At 39.5% G+C, this 21,921-nt stretch overlaps 1 protein-coding gene and 1 pseudogene across 1 annotated transcript in view; both read right to left on the bottom strand.

Annotated features, from left to right (window-relative positions):
• MINDY2 (MINDY lysine 48 deubiquitinase 2) overlaps positions 1-21,921 on the bottom strand; it is a 109,038-nt gene that overhangs the window by 48,402 nt on the left and 38,715 nt on the right. The gene's annotated exons all lie outside the window — the stretch shown is intronic.
• On the bottom strand, positions 18,414-19,344 carry LOC139438713 (forkhead box protein N3 pseudogene; annotated as a pseudogene).

The raw sequence follows: 21,921 nt of genomic DNA, 5'->3' as shown, positions 1-21,921 counted from the left end.
GGTGCCTAGACATCAGCAAATAATTACAAGTCACACTAAGAAACAGGAAGAGATGGCCCAGCTAAACCAAAAAATCCTGACAAGGCACATATTTAAGACAACAAATCAGTGACAATCACACAAATCTAAATCAATTCAAGGAGTTCAAGGAAAATATGACTAAAGAGAAAGGATATTAAGAAAACACTGGGGCTGCAGCAAAACATGGACCACAAGGTCAGTGCTGGGCATGTGGCAATGTCCAGCTAATATCTCCTGAATGCCCTTTTTGGAAAAGCTGTCATTTTGTCTCAGATTATTATTATTTTTACTTTAATATAAAAACTTTGTCTATAAAACAGGAAAGGATAGATTAGGTTTTTTTTTTTTAATTAGAAAAGTAATGTGAAAATGATAAAGTATTTGAATAGTGTGTAAGAGTATAATATAGGGAAGCAAATGTGGCTCAAAGTAGTTGGGCTCCCATCTACCACATGGGAGGTCTAGGGTTTGACTCCCAGGGCCTCCTGGTAGGGGCAAGCTGGTCTACATGGTGAGATGGTCTGAGCAGAGAGCTGTCCAGCATGGAGTGCTGTCCCATGCAGGAGCGCTGGCCCGCATGGACAGCTGGTCCAGCAAGATGACAACAAAAAGAGGCACAGAGGAGAGCCAATAAGAGATGCAGCAGACCAGGGAGATGAGGTGGCACAAGAGACTGAGCACCTCTCTCCCCCTCTGGAAGGTCCTGGGATCAGTTTCTGGTGCCGCCTAAAGAGAACACAAGCAGATACAGAAGAACACACAGTGAATGGACAAAGAGAGCAGACAGTGAGCACAAAACAATGGTGGGGTGGGGATAAACAAATCTTTAAAAATAAAATTTAAAAAAGAGTATAATATAAAAAAGAAGTCTGAGGTGGTAAGTAAAATGATAATCACTTTGGAAAACCATTTGGCATTATGTGCCAAAGTCAATATACACATTCTCAAAGACCCAGCGATTCCACTTTGAGATATATAGCCAAAAAAATACATTCACCAAAGGACACACTTAGGATGTTTGTATTAGTTAACTAAAGGGGTGCTGATGCAAACTATCAGAAATCTGTTGGCTTTTATAAAGAATATTTATTTAGGGTAGAAGTTTACAGTTATAAGGCCATAAGACATAAGTTACTTCCCTCACCTAAGTCTGTTGCCACATGTTGGAGCAAGTTGGCTGCCAACATCTGCAAGGGTCCGGCCTTCCTCTTCTCTTATGGTTCTATGGTACCAGCTCCTTCTAATATCAGTTGTAGGCTAGGATAAGTCTCATCTCTCTCCCGGGGCTCATTTCTCTGCGGGCTCAGCTGCAGACTATCAGGCTCACTCTCTATCTGGGGCCTCTGTTGTATCTATGGAGCCATCTCTACCCCTCTGTGTTCTTCTCCTGTGTATTTACTTCCCAGGGCTTCAGCATCAAAACTCTTACTGACTCATCTGCCGTATCATTTTATTAGGATGTGCAGAGACTCAAAATCCTACTGATGTGGCCCAACTGAAGCCTTAATCACTATTTAACCAAGTAAAAGTGGGGAAGTAGATTTGGTCCAATGGTTAGGGCATCCACCCACCACATGGGAGGTCCAAGGTTCAAACCCAGGGCCTCCTGACCCGTGTGATGAGCTGGTCCATGCACAGTGCTGATGCACGCAAGGAGTGCCGTGCCACGTGGGATGTCCCCTGTGTAGGGGAGCCCCATGCACAAGGAGTACACCCCATAAGGAGAGCCATCCAGGGCAGAAAAAGTGCAACCTGCCCAGGAATGGTGCTACACACACAGAGAGCTGACGCAGCAAGATGATGCAACAAAAAGAGACAGATTCTGAGTGTCGCTGACGAGGATACAAACTGACACAGAAGAACACACAGCGAAAGGACACAGAGAGCAGACAACTGGAGGGGTGGGGCGGGGAAGGGGAGAGAAATAAATAAAAAATAAATCTTTAAAAAAAAACAAACAAATAAAAGTGAAACTTCTGAATGTAATACAATCTAATACACCCAGAGGAAAAGGCCAGTTTACAAACATAATCCAATATCTATTCTTGGACTACATAAACAATATCAAACTGCTACAATATTCACTACAGCACTATTTGTAATAGCTAAAAACTGCAAACAGGTTGAATGCCCATCAAGGTAGAATGGATAGAAACATTGTGGTATATTCACACAATGAAATGAATCACTACAAGTACATTCAACAACATAGAAGAAACTTACAAACATAAGGTTGAATAGCAGAGGCAAAATACAAGAGAAAACATAAGTATGAATTCATTGACATGAAGTTCAAAAACAGACAAAACTATCTAGTTGAAAGAAACAAACACATTGGCCACCTTTTGGGGAGAATGATTAGTGACTGGAAAGAGGCAGAAGGGAGTTTCTGGGATGCTGGTAATGTTCTACTACTCATTTTAGGTGCTGGTTATACAATTTGCCCTCTTTGTGAAAGTGCACCAAGATGTACACTTATGATATGTACATTTATGTATGCAAATACTTCTTCATTTAATGAAACTTTTTGTATTAGCACATACAGATCTACCTAACATTTTTTAAGGGCTCCAAATAAAGACATGTTGATTTAACCATTAAAGAAAAAGAAAAAAAAGAAGATATTGGGGAGCAGATATGACTCAAGTGGTTGAACACCCACTTCCCACATGACAGATCTTGGGTTCAGTCCCCAGTGCCTCCTAAAATGAAAAAACAAACAACAAGCAAACAAATGAAAAAACCAACTCAGGGGAACTGATGTGGCTCAGTAGTTGAGCCCTGGCTTCCCACATATAAGATCCTGGGTTCAATCCCTGGATCCAGTACCTCAAAAAAAAAAAACCTGGGTAAACATGAAGAATTTGAACGTTTGCAAAGAAAAGTAACAGAAAGAGAAAAGAATGAAAAAAATGGAGCAGGGTCTCAGGGAATTGAATGACAACATGAAATGCTGCAAACATGTATGTTATTGGTATCCCAGGAGAAGATAACAAAAAGGGGCTGAAAGAATACTTGAGGAAATACTGACGAAAAACTTCCTAACTCTCATGAAAGACATAAATACCAATGTCTAAGAAGGGCAACAAACCCCAAACAAAATAAATCTGAATATATCTACTCCAAGACACCTACTATGCAGAATGATGAATACGAGAGATTGAGGATTCTGAAAGCAATAAAAGGAAAGCAATGCATCATATACAAGGGAACCTCAATAAGGTTAAGTGGTTATCATCAGAAACCGTGGAGGCGAGAAGATATGGTATGATATATTTAAGGTACTAAAAGAGAAAAACTGCCAACCAGTAATTCTTTAACTTGCAAAACTGTCCTTCAAAAATGAGAGCAAGTTTAAAGTCTTCACAGACAAACAAAAACTGAGAGAGTATGTTACCAAAAGACCAGATTTACAAGAGATACTAAAGGGAGTGCTACAGCCTGAAAGGAAAAACCTAAGGGCAAGAGACTAGGAGGAAAGAGTAGAAATGAAGATTATCAGTGCAGGTAACTTAAAGGATAAAAAGACAGACAATAGTAAGATATGACATGGAAAGCCAAATGATAAAATGGACGAAGTAATGCTTTTACTGTAATAACAATGAACATTAATGGATTGAATTCCCAATCAAAAGACATACACTAACAGAATAGATAAAAAACATGAGCCACCTATATGCTGTCTACAAGAGACTCACTTCAGATGTAAGAACACAACCAGATTGAAAAAGAAAGTTTGGAAAAAGGGAAAATCCACAAATATATGGAGATTAAACACGACACTCAACAAAACCAAAGGTTGGTCCTTCAAGAAAATCAACAAAATCAACAAATCCTTAGCTAGACTGACAAAGAAAAAAAGAGAGAAGATGTAAATAAGTAAAATCAGAAACGAGAGGAGGGACATTACCACTGATTACACAGAAATAAGATTGCACTACTGACTGCACTACTGATGTGCAATCTGAGGAGGAAACAAGAAAAAAATTCATTTATAATAGTGACTAAAAGAGTCAAATATTCAGGCATAAACTTAACTGAGGACATAAAGGACTTGTATTCATAAAACTACAAAATATTGCTAAAAGAAACCAAAGAAGATCTAAATAAATTGAAAGACATTCCATGTTCATGGACTGGAAGATTAAATATCATTAAGATGTCAATTCTACACAACTGATTTACAGATTCAATGCAATCCTAATTAGAATCCCTAAAAGCTTTTTGGTAGAAATGGAAAAGCCAATTATCAAATTTATTTGGAAAGCTAAAGGGCCCCAAATAGCAAAAATGTCTTAAAAAAAGAACCAAGTTGGAGGACTCTCACTTCCTGGTTTTAAAACATATTATAATACTTAACTATGGTGGTAAAAACAGCATAAAGATACTGGTGTGAAGATAGGCAGATTGACCAATGGAATTGAAACAAGAACTCAGAAATAAACCCTCATATCAATGGTCAAGTGATTTTTGACAAGGCTGTCAAGCCCACCCAGTTGGGTCAGAACAGTCTATTCAACAAATGGTGCTAGGAGAACTGGATAGGCATATCCAAAGGAAAGAAAGAAGACCCCTATCTCACATCTTATACAAAAAATAAACTCAAAATGGAACAAGGACCTAAAAATAGACCAATGGAACTGAATTAAACATTCTGAAACAGACTTTCCCAACTGATTTTTGACAAGGTTGCCAAATACACTCTATTGGGAAAGAATAGTTTCTTTAACAAATGGTGCTGGGAGAACTGGATAACCATATTCAAAGAATGAAGGAGGGGGGAGTACAGATGGCTCAAGCGATTAGGTCCCTCCCTCCCATGTCCCACATGGGAGGCCCTGGGCTCAGTTCCTGGTGCTTCCTAAAAAGAAGACAAGCAGATGAGAGCACAAAGATGGGGGGAGCGGGGGCAGGGAATGGAAATTTTTTTAAGAATCTTAAAAAAAAACAAACGGAGGACCCCTATCTCACACCACATACAAAAATTAGCTCAAAATGGTATCAAAAACATAAATATAACAGCTAGAACCATCAAACTACTAGAAAAAAACATAGGAAAACGTCTTCAGGACCTTATGTTAGGGAATGGTTTCTTAGATTTTACACTCAAAGCACGTGCAACAGAAGAAAAATAAATAAATGGGACCTCCTCAAGATTAAAAACTTTTTGGAAACGGACTTGGCCAAGTGGTTAGGGCATCCATCTACCACATGGGAGATCCACAGTTTAAACCCCGGGCCTCCCTGACCCGTGTGCACCTGACCCAGGTGCAGTGCTGATGCACGCAAGGAGTTCCAAGCCACGCAGGGGTGGGGCATAGGGGAGCCCCACGTGCAAGGAGTGCGCCCCATAAGGAGAGCCGCCCAGCATGAAAGAAAGTGCAGCCTGCCCAGGAATGGTGCCACCCACACGGAGAGCTAACACAACAAGATGACGCAACAAAAAGAGACAGATTCCCATGCTGCTGACAACAACAGAAGCGGACAAAGAAGACGCAGCAAAATAGACACAGAGATCAGACAACTGGGGTGGGGAGGGAGGGGAGAGAAATAAATAAATCTTAAAAAAAAATAGGTGATTAAAAAAAAAAAGATTAAAAACTTTTGTACCTCAAAGCATTTTATCACAAAAGTAAAATGACAACCTATACAATGGAAGAAAATATTTGGAGATCACATACTGATAAAGGATTAATATCGACATTATATAAAGAAATCCTTCAACTTAACAGCAAAAAGACAAACAACCCAATTAAAAATTGGGCAGGAACCAGCAAGACAGCGGCAGAGTAAGGAGCTCCTAGAGTCAGCTTCTGCTACAGGGCAGTTAGTAAACACCCAGAGCTAGCTGGAGCTAGCTGGAGCACCTGTTTGGGGGCTCTAGGAGGCCAGAAGAGCATCTTACAACAACCTTGAAGGAATAGAAGGAAGAGACTGACCATCGGCAGGGAAGACTTGTAAGTAGAGCGCTCCATGCAACGGAGGCCAGTGCCCATCCTCCATTGGAGGCACAAGCTGCCTCAGGAGCTGTTCCGTGGCTGGAATTGAAAGCTCCACTTCCCAAAAATGGGTGAGGAAGAGACGGTTGGGCATCAAGTTTACCTACTGATGAGAAGATTCAGCGGGCTAAAGTATAATCCTAAGAACAGCTAAAGTTTGAGCCTGTCCAAGTCAGAAAGAGGCCAGGAGCTGCCATCTTAACTCCCTGCCTGGCACAAGGGGAAGCAGGGTGGACTGAAAATCCCAGTGCTGGTGGGGACCGGCTTCTTCCCATCCAAATCAGATTGCAGCTCTAGCCTAGGCTTCAGTGCCACCTCTAACAGGGAGGAAGCTGCGGGGACCAGACCAGCCTCTCCAAGAAATTACCAGCCAAGCTGAGGAGTCTGGTGATTATTCTACTCTGGCGGCATGAGCAGCTTATTTTGTGGCTGGAATTAGAAGCTCCATTTCCCAAAAACGGGGAAGAAGGAGACAGTTGGCTGCTGATTTTGGCTACTGATCAGTAGACTCGGATGGCTAAGATATAACCCTGGGAACAGTTAGGGTGTGAATCAGCCCAAGTTGGAAAGAGGCTGGTGGCTGCCATTTTGACTCCACTCCTAGCCTGAAGGGGAAGCCAGGAGTGAAAATCACAGTGATGGTAGGAACTGGTTTCTTTCCCCAAGATTGGCCTGCAGCCCTAGCCTAGGCTTCAGCCCCACCTCCGGCAGGGAAGAGGCTGGTCAGCCCGGCACCAGCCTATCCAGGTAACTGCAGGTAAATTTGACAGGCACAGACTGAAAATCGGAAGTCTACCAGGGCAATGGCAATCATCTTGGACCCACACTGCGTAGACTGCTGCCCACACCTGCAGCTCCATCCCTGCCCCAGGCAGGTGAGAAAGGGGCATGAAGCTTCATCAGTGTCTCTAGACAACTACAGTCTGGGCCTGCACTACCTGGATTATTCCACACAGCTGTGCCTCTGTCTCTACCCCTGGCAAAGGAAAAAGTGGAAGAAGCTTTATTGGTCCCTGGTGCAATGAGGGCAACTTGAGCCTCTACAGCTTACAGAACCAACTACATGCTTGGCTCCTACTGCACAACCAGCAAGGGAGAAAGGGCAGGAAGTCCTAAACTAAAGAGAAAAATTGCACCCAGAATAAATACTCTAGTAAGCCAGATGCCAAGACAGAGACAAAAAATTATAATCCACACCAAGAAACAGGAAGCTATGGCCCAGTTAAAGGAACAAGATAAGCCTCCAAATGACATAAAGGAGTTGAGACAACTAATCACAGATGTTCAAACAAATCTCCTTAATAAATTAAATGAGATGGCTAAAGAGATTAAGGATATTAAGAAGACACTGCATGAGCACAAAGAAGAAGTTGAAAGCATACATAAAAAAATAGCAGATCTTATGGGAATGAAAGGCACAATAAATGAAATTTTTTAAAACATTGGAATCATATAATATAACAGGTTTGAGGAAGCAGAAGAAAGGATTAGGTGAGCTTGAAGAAATGGCCTCTGAAAGTGAACATACAAAAGAACAGATGAGAATGGAAAAAACTGAACAAGGTCTCAGTGAACTGAATGACAGCAAAAGGCATGCAAACATACGAGTCACGGGGTATCCCAGAAAGAGAAGAGAAAGGAAAAGGGGCAGAAGGAATATTTGAAGAAATAATGGTAGAAAATTTCCCAAACATATTGAAGGACATAGATATCCTTGTCCAAGAAGCACAATATACTCCCATTTGAATAAATCTGAATAGATTAACTCCAATATGCATACTCATCAGAATGTCAAATGTCAAAGACAAAGAGAGAATTCTAAGAACAGCAAGAGAAAAGGAATGCATAACATATAAGAGATATCCTATAATATTAAGTGCTGATTTCTCACCAGAAACCATGGAGGCGAGAAGGCAGTGGTCTGATATGTTTAAGATACTACAAGAGAAAAACTTCCAGCCAAGAATCTTATACCTAGCAAGACTATCTTTCAAAAATGAGGGAGGAGTGGGTGTTGCTCAGTGGTTGAGTGCCTGCTTTGCATATAAGAGGTCATGGGTTCAATCCCCATACCTCCAAACAAACAAACCAAAAAAAAACCCACAAACAAAACAAAAATGAGGGATAGATCAGAATATTCACAGATAAACAGAGACTGAGAGAATTTCTAAGATTTTCAGGAAACACTAAAGGGTGTGCTAGAGGCTGAAAAGAAAGACAGGAGAGAAAGGCCTGGAAGAGAGTCTAGAAATGAAGATTATATCAATAAAAGTAACTAAAAAAGTGTCAAAAGAGTGGTGAAAATAAAATATGACAGACGAAACTCAAATAGGAATAAACTTAACCAATGATGTAAAGCACTTGTATTCAGAAAACTGCAACTCAATGTTAAAAGAAATTTTAAAAGGCCTAAATAACTGGAAGAACATTCCATGCTCATGGATTGGAAGACTAAATATCACTGAGATGTCAATTCTACTCAAATTTATATACGGATTCACTGCAATCCCGATAAAAATTCCACCAGCATTGGAAAAAAAAAATTGAAAACACAATCATGAAATTTATTTGGAAGGGTAAGGGGTCCTCAAAAGCCAGAAACATCATTAAAAGGAAAAGCAAACCCTCATCACCAGACTTTAAATTATATTACCTAGCTATAATGGTAAAAACAGCATGGTTCTGGCATAAAGACAGACACATAGACCAATGGAACCAAATTCAGAGAAGTGGATTTGGCTCAACTGATAGAGTGTCCGCCTACCATATCAGAGGTCCAGGGTTCAAACCCTGGGCCTCCTGACCTTTGTGGTAAGCTGGCCCACATACAGTGCTGATGCACGCAAAGAGTGCCATGCCATGTGGGGGTGTCCCTTGTGTAGGGGAGCCCCACGCGCAAGGAGTACGTCCTGCAAGGAGAGATGCCCTGCGCAAAAAAAGCACAGCCTGTCTAGGAATGGCACCACACACATGGAGAGTTGACATAGCAAGATGACGCAACAAAAAAGGAGCTACAGATTCCTGGTGCCACTGACAAGAATGCAAGTGGACACAGAAGAACATACAGCAAGAGGACACAGAGAGCAGGCAAAGGGGAGGGGAATAAATAAAAAATAAATCTTAAAAAAAACCCACAAATTTATGGTTCAGAAACAGACCCTCACTTTTATGATCAAGGGATTTTTGACTGGTCTGTCAAACCCACACAGCTCGGGCAGGACAGTCCATTCAACAAATGGTGCTCAAAGAATTGGATATCCATAGCTGAAAGAAGGAAAGAGGACCCCTATCTCATACCTTATCGAAAAATTAACTCAAAATGGATCAAAAATCTAAAAAGAAAAGCAAGAACCATAAAACTTCTAGAAGAAATTGTAGGAAAATATCTTCAAGACCTGGTGGTAGGTGGTGGATTCTCAAAGGATATAAGAGGTGGACTGAGATGGACTACTGATGGTTAATGTGCATAGAGGTTTTAATTAGCTTTACTGTTAAAGTGTATATTGTGGATGGTAACACATAGTGAGTAACAGCTAGTTTATAGATGGGAATGTAACTGAAAATGGTAGTCTAGGTATGTAAATGCCAGTTGACAGAATGCTTAAGTATTATCTAGGAACTGAACAGTATGGTAAACCGAGAGGTGGATGAGAATTGTGGTTGATGGTACAGATGCAAAAGTGTCCTTTGTGAGCTAGAGCAAATCACTACTAGATTTAAGATTTAAGCTAGAGTTAATCACTACTGCACGGTGTTGGGAATGTGGAGAAGCAAGTGACCTATGGACTTTGGTTAGTAGTAATAATATAACATTCTTGCATCTATTTGAAAAATATACTGTGTTGATAATGAGACAGTATGGAAAATGTGAGCCAAATGTACACTACAGACATGGTAACAATCAGATGACATTATCTTATCTGGAGCAAATGTTCCACTGCAGTGTGGTGTGTTGATGGAAGGGTGTTGTTTAGGAATTCTGCACATGTGCGTGACTGTTTTATAAGTTTACAACTTCTGTCATAAAAAATATATTTAAAAAATAATAGGGTGGGATGAGGGTAAAACACACCAAATGTAAGATAAGGACTATGATTAGTAGTAAGATTTTGACAATATTCTTTCATAATTTGTAACAAGCATCTCATGACAATGCAAGGTGTTGGTGGAGGGTTGATGTTTGTGACCACTGTATGATGCTGCATGTTTGCTTAGTAAGTTCACAACTTTTACTATACACTTAATTGTGTATGTTCATATATAAATGATATAAAGATAATAATAGGGTTGGTTAGGGGGAAATACTTTGGTTAGTAATATTTTGACAATGCTCTTCATTAGTTAAAAATGTTTATTAACAACAATGCAAGTTATTGGTGGTAGGATGAGTTATGAGAGTCCTGTATGATGTTATATATGTTTGTTTTGTAAGTTCACAACTATTATTATACACTTATTGTTTATGTATAATTATGTATGAATGATATACTTCAATAAGTTAATTTTTTTTTAATTGGGCAAAAGACTTGAACAGACATCTCTCCAAGGAAGATATAGAAATGGCCAGAAAGCACATGAAAAGATGCTCAATATCATTAGCAATTAGGGAAATGCAAATTAAAACCACAATGAACATGTATGATCAAGTTATTTTTGACAAGGCTGCCAAGTCCACTCAGCTTGGTCAGAATAGTTTATTCAACAAATGGTGTTGGGAGAACTGGATATTCATATTCAAAAAGAAAAAAGGAAGATTGTCTTAGTTTGCCAAAGGGCTGCTGATGCAAAGTGCCAGAAATGGGTTGGTTTTATAATGGAAAATTTATTACAGATAAAAGCTTACAATTCCGAGGCTATGAAATGTCCAAATCAAGGCACCATCAGAGATGCTCTCTTACCAAACTCATCTGCCATGTCAAGAAACAATCTCTGTCTAGGTCTCTGCCTTCCCCTCCTTGCTCGCTGTCTCTTGGAGCCCAGCTCCCGTAGTTCAGCAGTGAGCAACCAGGCTTAGGGCTTGTCTCCTTCCAGCCTCCTCTCAGTCTCAGCTGTTCTGCTTTCCTCCCAAGTTCAGATTTGAGCAATCAGGCATACGGCAGGGTTCATCTCCTGAGCCTTGAGCTCTTTGGGCCCAGCACCATGGGGACCTCTTTCTGTGCCTCTGTGCTATGCTGATTCCAGACTCTGGGGCCCTTCTCAGTCCTTGGGGCTTCTCTGTTTTCCTAACTCCTCTGTCTCTTATGACAGGATCAATATGGTGGATTCCTTTTCCTCTGTGTGTCTCTGTCTCTGTGTCTCTGGATATATCAGATCCAACAAGAGGGTGGAGCCCAAGCTGGACATAGTCCAGTTAAATCCAATCTAATCAAGTGATCTAAAGTGAATCTAAGGAAGCAGACGTGGCTCAACTGATAGAGCGTCTGCCTATGATATGGGAGGGTCCAGGGTTTGTACCCAGGGCCTGCTGACCCGTGTGGTGAGCTGGACCACGCGCAGAGCTGCTGCACAAAAGGAGTGCCGTGCCACACAGGGGTGACCCCTGTGTAGGGGTACGCCACGTGCAAGGAGAGCTGCCCCACGTGAAAAACGCAGCCCGCCCAGGAGTGGCACCGCACACACAGAGAGCTGACACAGCAAGATGATGCAACAAAAAGAGACAAAGATTCCTGGTGCCGCCTGACAAGAATGCAAGCAGACACAGAAGAACACACAGTGAATGGACACAGAGCAGACAACGGGGGATGGGGGAGGGGGTGTCGGAAGGGGAGAGAAATGAAATAAAATAAATCTTTTTAAAAAAAGAGAAAAGAGCAGACACAGAGAGCACACATCAAATGGACGCAGAGAGCATGAACAAACAACAATTGGGGGGGAGTAAATAAATAAACCTTAAAAAATTATAAATATAAAATAAAGAGACTCAAATGCAATGAAAGTGTACCACACCCCACAGGAATAGATAGTCTAAGAATATACTCTTTTTGGATTCACAAAATTCAAACTGTCACAAGGACCCCTATCTCGCACCTTATACTAAAATTAACTCAAAATGGATCAAAGACTTAAATTTAAAAGCTAGATCCGTAAAACTCCTAGAAGAAAATGTAGGGAAACATCTTCAAGATCTTAGGGTAGGAGGTGGGTTCTTATACTTTACATGCAAAGCACAATTAACAAAAGAAAAAATAGATAAATGGGACCTCCTCAAAATTAAATACGTTACTTCAAATAACTTTGTCCAGAAGGTGAAAAGGCAGCCTATTCAATGGGGAAAAATATTTCATAACCACATATCTGAAAAAGGTTTAATTTCCAGGATATATAAAGAGATCATACAACTTAATGATAAAACGACAGGTAACCTAATTAAAAAATAACTGAAACACTTGAACAGACATTTTTTTCAAAGAGGAAAATACAAATGGCTTAAAAGCACATGAAAAAATGTTCAATATCACTAGCTATTAGAGAAATGCAAATAAAGACTATAGCTAGGTATCACTTCACACCTGATAGAATGGCCACTATTAAAAAACAGAAAACTACAAGTATTGTGGAGAGGATGTGGAGAAACAGGAGCACTACTTCTCTGTTCGTGGGAATGTAGAATGGCGCAGTCTTTGCAAAAGACAATTTTGCAGTTCCTCAGGAAGCTAAATATAGAACTGCCATATGACCTGGCAATTCCATTACTAGGACTATAGTCAGAAGAATTGAAGGCAGGGATGTGAACAGACATTTGCACACCAAGGTTCATGACAGTGTTATTCACAATTGCCAAAAGATATAAACAACCCAGGAATCCATCAACTGATGAATGGATAAACAAAATGTGGTGTGTGTGTCTGTGTATGATACAATACTATTGAGCTGTAAGAAGAAATGAAGTTGAGATACATATGACAACATGGATGAACCTTGAGGACATTATGTTGCAAGAAATAAGCCAGACACAAAAGGATAAATATTACGTGATCTCACTAATATGAACTAAATATACTGAGTAAACTCATGGAGTTAAAATCTAGAGTATAGGTTACTAGGAGGTAGATTGAGCATTGAGAAGGGGGAGCCAATACTTAATGACTGTAGAATTTTTAATAATGTTGACTGTAAATGTTTGAGTGGATAGAGATGATGGTAATACATTATAGTGAGTGTAACTAACACTGCTGTTTTATAAATGTGTTTGTGGCTGAAAAGGGTAGTCTAGGGTTGTAATAACCTTGGGACTATGTAACATAGGGAACTAGGTGGTGGATGAAGATTGTAGTTAACAGTACAAATACAAAAATGTTCTTCCATGAGCTAAAACAAATATACATCACTATTACAAGGTGTTAAGAATATGGTGATATATGTGAAGAGTAAAACTAATTTAACTTATGGAATATACTTAACAGTAATATTGTAATATTTTTATATCAGTGGCAACAAAAATACTATATCATAGAACAGATGTAGCTCAAGTGGTTGAGCACATGCTACCCATGTACAAAGTCCCAGGCTCAATCCGTGGTACCTCCTAAAAGCAAAATAAAAAAACTGAAAAAGCCAACTCTCCTAAGGGAGCAGATGTACTCAGTGGTTGAATGCCTGCTTCCCATGTATGAGGTCCGGGATTCATTCCCCCGGTATCTCTTAAAAGAATTAAAATTAAAAATCTTTTTAAATTAAAAAAATTTTTTTAATGAAATAATAAAATAATAAAATAAGTACTGTATCAACACAAAGGGTCAACAATAGGGAGGTAAAAGGGGTATGGTATTTTTCTTTATGGAACAATGAAAACATTCTAAAAGTGACCAAGGTGATGACTTCACAACTCTGATACTGAGATCTACTAAGTGTACACTTTGAATGGATTGTACAAGGCATGGGACTGTATAACAAAGTGAACTCTGTAGTAGGTAATGGACTGTGGTTAAGCGTACAAACATAAGAATGTACTTTCTTAAACTATAACTAGTGTACAATATTATTACATAGTTTAAAAATAGGGTGGTTTACAGCAAAAATACCGCTAACGTAAACTATGGACCATACATGGTAGTAATATTTTTATGTTCTTTCATTATTTGTAACAAATGTGTCACAACAATGCAAGGTGGTGTCGGTGGGATGGTATATGGGAATCCTGTATGCTATACATGATTAGTTTGTAAATTCACAACTTATCTAATTAAAAAAAAAAAAGTATACTATACCTAAAGAAGGCAGGAGGAACTAAGAAAAAAATAAGAGCATAAGTTAATAAAATAGAATACCTAGATAAAATTAAAAACCACCATAATGAGATACCCTTTCACACCCACTAGAATGGCTACCTTTAAAAAAAAATTAAAATAGAAAACTACAAGTGTTGGAGAGGATGTGGAGAAACAGGAATAGTCATTCACTGCTAGTATGAATGTAAAATGGTACAGACACTGGGGAAGACAGTTTTGGAGTCAGAAATATCCAGCAAGTCCTCTCTACTAGGTATATTCCCAAAGGAATTGAAAGCAGGGACACAAACAGACATTTTTACACCCATGTTCATATTGGTATTATTCACAATTGTCAAAGATGGACGCAATCCATGTGCATCAACAGGTCAATGGATAAACTGTGGTATTTCCACACAATAGAACATTAATTAGCTGTAAAAAGGAACGAAGTTTTGATACTGCAACATTATGGATGAAACTTAAAGACATCATTTTGTGAGAAATAATACAGACTCAAAAGGACAAATATTTTAGGTTCTCACCCATATGAATAAGCAAACTCATAAGAGTCAGAATTTAGAATATAGGCTACAGTGGATAGGGTAGGTGTAGGAAATTAGGTAAGGCTTAAAATTTACAGCATTACTATTTGGGACAAAGGAAAAGTTTTGGTAATGGATGGTGGTGATAGTAGTACAACACTGTGAACATAATTAACAGTACTGAATTATATATTTGAATGTGGCTAAAAGGGGAAATTTTATTCACTAAAATAACTAAAAAACAAAAAATAGTGAACCCTAAGTTAAACCATGGCTATACTTAATAGTACAATTATAAAAATGAGCTTTCTGTAAACTCATGGAGTTAATAATTGGAATATGGGTCACCAGAAAGTAGAATGAGGTTAGAGAATGAAAAGCTTGAGGGTTAACTTGTACAGAATTGGTAAAAAGGATGTGTATTAATCTTTGGAAATGAATAGAAAAGGTGAAAGCACAATATACACAATATAGTGTTTGTAATTAGCAGTGCTATTATTTGACAGTAGTTTGAAAGGGAAAGTCTAAGGTCACGTGAATTACTAGAAGGAAAGCTAAAAAAATGTAACATGGAACTGTATAACCTAGAAAAACCTCATGTGAAATATGAATATGGGTAATATTGCATATATGACTGTTTTTCTTTGAAATGAACAAATGTTAATACTACAAGATGTTAATATCAGGCAAAAAAAAATTATGCTAAGTGAAAGAAACCAGACACGAAGTACTATATATTGTATGAGTCCATTCACATAAAATATAGATATAAGTTAATTTATAAGATATAAGTTAATTTATAAGATTGAATTAGATTAGTAGTTATATAAGGGCTGGGGAAGGATAGAGGGATTGAGAGATAACTGCTAAGGGGTGTGGTTTTCTTTTTGGAGCAATGAAATTGTTCTAAATTTTTTGTGGTGATCAATACACAACACTGTAATTATGCTAAAAACCATTGACTGTATACTTTAGATGATTGTATGGTATGTGAATATATATCATTAAACTGCTTTTAAAATGTGCTTTCAGGGAGCAGATGTGGTTCAAGCAGTTGAGCACCCACCTCCCACATGGGAGGTCCCGGGTTTGGTTCCTGGTGCTTTCTAAAGAAGACAAAGAACAAGGAGGCAACAAGCAGACACTGAGCAAAAACAACAAGCAGATAACTAGCAAAAAACAGAGCAGACGAGTAAACAATAAGCAGAAAACAAGTAGAAAACGAGGGAAAACAAACAAGCAGGGAACAGATGTGGCTCTGGCAGTTAAACTCCTGCCTCCCACCTGGAAGGTCCCAGGTTGCTTCTGGGGCTTCCTAAAGAAAAAACAAGCATACAACTAGCACAAACAATGAACAAACAGATGAGGGAGCCATCTGGTGGAGGGGAATGTGCTTTCATCAGTTTTAACAAACATATCACACCAATGTAAGGTGTTAATAGAGCGATATATGGAAATCCTTTATTTTATGCATGACTATTCTGTAAACCCACACTTCTCTAATTAAAAAAATAAGTATAAAGATAACCCACAGAATGGGAGAAAATATTTTCAAGTTACATATTTGAGTAGGTACTTGTATGGAAATATATAAGGAACTCTTACAAATTAATAATAAAAAGACAAATAGCCCAATTTTAAAATGGACAAAAGATCTGAACATTTTTCCAAAGATATTTAAATGGTCAATAAGTACATGAAAACAAGCTCAACATCATCAGTTATTAGGAAAATGCAAATCCAAATCACAATCTGATACCATTTCATACTCACTAGGATGGTTAGGGTAAAAAAGGCAGATAGGTGTTGGCGGAGGTGTGGAGGAATTAAAACCCTCCAACACTGGTGACAGAAATGTAAAATAATGTAGCTGCTTTTGAAGACAGTTTGGCACATACTCAATAGGTTAAATGGAATTACCATATTACTCAGGAATCCCACGCCTAGGCATACACTCACGAGAAATTAAAACATATTTGCATTCAAAAACATGTAATGAATGTTCATAGTACCATTATTCATAATGGTCAAAAAGTGGAAACAACCCAAATGTTCATCAAGTGACAAACAGGTAAATAAAATGTTACTTTCACACAATGGAATATTGTTCAGTCATGACAAGGAATGTAATAGTCATATATGCTACCACATCGATGAACCTTGAAAACATTAGGCTAAGTGAAGAATGCCAGTCACAAGAGACAACATTATATGATTCTACTTATATGAAATGTCTAGAATGTAAACTAGTGGTTATCTAGGGATGGGGAAGTTAGGCTACTAATGGGTATAAGATTTGTTTACAGGGTCATCAAGATGTTCCAAAATTGAGGTGATAGGTGCACAATTCTAATTATATAATTAAACACTTTGAAAGAGTTAATTTTATGGTTTATAAAGTATTTCTTAATAAAGCTGTTATTTTAGAAAAACAATAGGGCACAGGAACCAGCTTGAAAGGACTTTACCAGCCAAACCTGCACAATTTGAGCAACAAAATAGATAAGGGTAGTAGTGGAGTATAACCTATAAAATAGGAGTCCATGAGTATAAGCTGATGGAAGGAAGTAAATTTTTGTCTGTTAAGAGAATGAAAACTCAAGCCACAGATGGAGAGAAAAATTGGCAAATTACTTATCCAACAAAGGATATTCAGAATATACAAAGAACTCCAAAAATCTAACAATAAGGAAATATAATCAACCAACCAAAGACAAAAGTCTCAGTAGATATTTCCACAAAGAAGATATACAAATGGTAAATAAACAAAGAGCTCAAAATCATTAATCATTAGAAAAATGCAAATTAAAACATGAGCTATCACTACATACCTACTAGAATGCAAAAACAACACAAAACCCCAATAAGGCCAAGTGCTGGAAAAGACAGAGTTCTAATAACTCTCATACATTGCTAGTTGGAATGTAAAATGGTACAGACTCTTTGGAAGACAGTTTGCTATTTTCTTTTTATTCATTCGTTCACTCATTCATTTTTTTGGCTTTGGGAATATTTTCTTAATTTAACATAGAACAGAATTCAATGATTAGCACCAGCACTAAACACTGACCCCGTTTCTTCTCATTAGTCATAGACACCTGATATATATCAAGGGTACAGTGTCCACCTCTGGATATGGTCTTAGGTTTCAATACTAAGAGGAATCTCCAACTCCCACCACTGTGGGCACTGGATGAAAATGCCAAAGGCTTTCCTGGCACAATTCAATGGCAGTGCCTCAATTGGGTCTGTTCCTGGGGGAAGTGGGGCTTCATCCTTCTTCTCAAGTACTCAGTGAGCTCAACTGGACAGCATCCTAACTTTACAGCCTAGGGGTTGGGTCTACATCTGGACTGCTTTTATGGTACACCTTCTAGGTGCCAAATGTGTGTTTCCAAGGCATTGACAGTGACATCCCTGCGAATTCAGCCACGTATTTCTGACAAGCTGGGGGAAGAAGCAACAATAATTTTGGCTTTTTTGGTTTTGCCTTCAGATAATAAAAAGTTTTTGTAAAACAGCAGAGTCAATATAAGTTCCATAGCTTCAATTTCCTTTAAAAATAAAATTCTTAAGGGGGAAAAGAGGGAGGGAGGAAGGAAAGAAGGAAGGAAGAGAGAGATAATAATCCAAAAAGGAAAAAAATTGCTGATACTGCCACAAATTATTAGAAATTTCCTGACGTGCTGAAACCAAATGGCCCTCAGTTCAAAACAAATCGGTAACTTATTTTTAGTTTTCCTGTGATTTCCTTTTGCTCTTTCTGCCCTTTACTGACCAATTGGTGATGTTATCCAAACAGAACAGAATCCCCACTAAGTGCAGAAGGACCCCCGCTGCCTCCATCTCCTGTTATCGCCCTCAGGCGACTTTTCCGTGTGTCTTTTTGATGGATTGCTTGTCATTGGGGATGCCTCTTGTGTTGGGAGGCGTACCTGCTGTTCCCCAGAGCATCCTTGTCCTCCTGGTTGCGTTTCATGTTGTCCTCCACTGTTTCACTCTTTGGAAGTTCTCCTCGCTGGGCACCCTTTGTGGCATTCATAGTGGCCACTGGCCAAGGAGTTGGTGGTGGGGGAGGTGCTGCGGGTGGCAGTCAGTTTGGCACATGCTGTAGTTGTGATCCTCTTTGAGGTCGCTGCTGACCACAGGGGAGCCACATGAGGGCTCCCACTCAGGCCGCATCCCACAGCAGGAGATGCTGTTTCTCAAGGTTGCCGTTCTATCAATGGGAGTTACTGGCAATGGCCAGATGCTGGGAAACATCCTTTGGCTCAGAACCCATGCTCCATTTTGTATCACTCTGGGAGGAAATGCTTGCATCTCAGGCTGAGTATTCAAAAGCACCATGGCAGTGGCAGCAGCAGTATCAGGATCTTACAGAAGGGCTTCATTTCTCTTGAAGAAGGTACTGCCTGGTCAGAGAGGTGGACCTGATGTACTTTGATATGCCTGAGGAGACATGGGAGGTGTGTTGAACACAGGTGAGTATGGGTGATAACGTGTTTTTCAAAGCCTGAATTAGATTTTGTCTATATTCTGGTTCTATGCACCACAATGACCTTTTTCCAATACTCTGACTCCTTTCTTTGCCCACTTTCTTAAAACACTTATTAATGACAAATTATAATTCACTGAGTTTTTCCACCCAGTAGATGCATTTGCAAAATATGGAAAATGTTCCAAGATCCAGTTGTACATATCCTTTACAGGCGGTGCTTCCTTAGAGAGTCCTCAATGGCAGTCCTGAGACTGCTAAAGGAGTAGAAGTGTTGCAGTTGGGGTTCTGCCTGACAATGAAAGGCAAGTCCAAGTGGGCAGGAGGGTGTCATCATCCAGTTTCTAGATGGGGCTAATGCTGATGTCTGGCATAGAGAAGTCAAGGCCATCGTTTTCCTGAAGAGCTTTGGAAAAACTGCTGCCCTGGTAACACTGACTCAGTCCACTGGAAACACTAATTCCTGAGTTTTCTGGCTTCTTATTGGGAGGCATGACTGCACCAATTTACATGAAGGCTCGGAGCCCGAGGCGGTCGCTGAAGCTCCGTTGCACAACCGCAGAGCTGCCCAACTGCAGAGCTGCCCAACCGCAGAGGCGACAAATTTTCACAGGTCCTTCCACAGGCGGGGACGTGCAGGCAAAAGATGCACAGGTGGAGGGAGGGGTGGTGAGTGGCCGGCTGCAGGTGGCAGGGGCTGGTAGTTTCGCCGCTGTGCTTGGTTGCTTGTTTCTTAAGGTATACGCCTACCATATGACCTAGCAATCACATACCTCGCTATTTACTCAAAAGCAATTAAACTTATATTCACCCCAAAATCTTCACGTGAATGTTTGGAGAAGTATTATTTATAATCACCAAAAAATGATAACCCAAATGTCTTTCTAGCAGCAAATAAAAACAAATTGTGGTATACCTGTGCAATGGAATACTGCTCAGCAATGAAAAGAATAAACTATTGATATAAACTATAGTACACACAAATCAACAAACTGCAAATGCATTATCCTAAGCAAAAGAAGCAAGGCTCAAAGGGCTATATAGTATGATTCCACTTATAGGACATTCTAGAAAAATCAAAACTATAGGGATGGAGAACAGATCAGCAGCTAGTAGGGTCTGGAGGTGGTGGAAGGAATTGACTAAAGAGTGGCAGCATGAGGAAATTTGGGGGCATGATGGAATTTCTTGGTTATATTTGTCAAAATTCATAGAACTGTAGCCCTAGGAGTAAATTTACTATATGTAAAATAAATAATTGAAAGAAAAATAATTTTGACAGCTGTTTTAGATATGGAACACAGGGCAAAAGTTGAATGGAGACCAGCTACAAATCTATTTCAATAGTCCACAAGAGAGATGATGTTACTTGAGCTATAGTAAGAGTAGTGGTTGGAATCAGGACATATTTTGGGGGAAAAGCTGACAGGATTTTCTGATAGACTAAATGTGGGAGTTGAGAGGGGAATATATCAAGGAAGATTCCTAGGTTTTTTACTGTCAACTAGGCAGATGATATTATTAATTGATAAGACTAGGAAGACAGGTTTAGTTGGAGGGAAGAAGTAGGAATAGAATTATGTTTGGGTATGGGTATGTGCAGTTTGAAGTACCTATCTGATATCCAATGGAGATGTCAGGTTAGCAGTTGAGTCTGTAAGTCTGACGTTCTGGGAAGAAGTCAAGGCTGAAGATACAAATTGGGGAATCATCAGCTTATAGGTGGTATTTACAGCATGGGACTGGATGGGCTCACCTAAGGAGAAAAAGTTAATAAAGAAAAGAATAGAATAGACCATCCCTTAACACATTTTTAAAATATTTGTTACAAAAGTAATTAATTTTCCCTTTCAAATTCAAGTCTTGTCTCACTGAAACTATACATTAGTATCCTTTATTAGTATACTATTCCCAAATTTTCTTAGCTAGACAGCTAAGGAAGACTTATCATGATTTATTTCTCAGTCCAGTTTTATCCTCTGAGATGGAAAACAAATACTGATTAAACATACTCTTTCAAGTACTGTAATAAGTCCTTCACATACATTATTTCATTTAAAGCTCATGGTAGCAGATAAGGTATTATTGTCACTTATTTTACAGATAAGAAAATGAGGCTTAGAAGGATAAACTTCAGTGCCTAGAGTGACAAAGCAAGTGGCAAAACTAGGATTTAATCTGGCTCTCTGATTCTCTACTTCATGTTATGGGGCTATTTTATTCCCTGGGGATGCCTTACTTTTGCTCCCTATATAATAATCATATATAACTTCCTAACATTATAGCGTAATCAAAGATGAAAAAACACTTGGGGCGGTGGACTTGGCCCAGTGGTTAGGGAGTCCGTCTACCACATGGGAGGTCCGCGGTTCAAGCCCCGGGCCTCCTTGATCTGTGTGGAGCTGGCCCATGCTCAGTGCTGATGCGTGCAAGGAGTGCCCTGCCACGCAGGGGTGTCCCCCACGTAAGGGAACCCCACGCGCAATGAGTGCGCCCCGTGGGGAGAGCTGCCCAGCGCGAAAGAAAGTGCAGCTTGCCCAGGAATGGCGCTGCACACACGGAGAGCTGACACAGCAAGATGACGCAACAAAAAGAAACACAGATTCCCGTGCCACTGACAACAACAGAAGCGGACAATGAAGATGCAGCAAATA

This window comes from Dasypus novemcinctus, chromosome 3 (genome assembly GCF_030445035.2).
Source record: "Dasypus novemcinctus isolate mDasNov1 chromosome 3, mDasNov1.1.hap2, whole genome shotgun sequence".
Taxonomy (NCBI): domain Eukaryota; kingdom Metazoa; phylum Chordata; class Mammalia; order Cingulata; family Dasypodidae; genus Dasypus; species Dasypus novemcinctus.
This window is presented reverse-complemented; position numbering and strand designations above follow the sequence as displayed.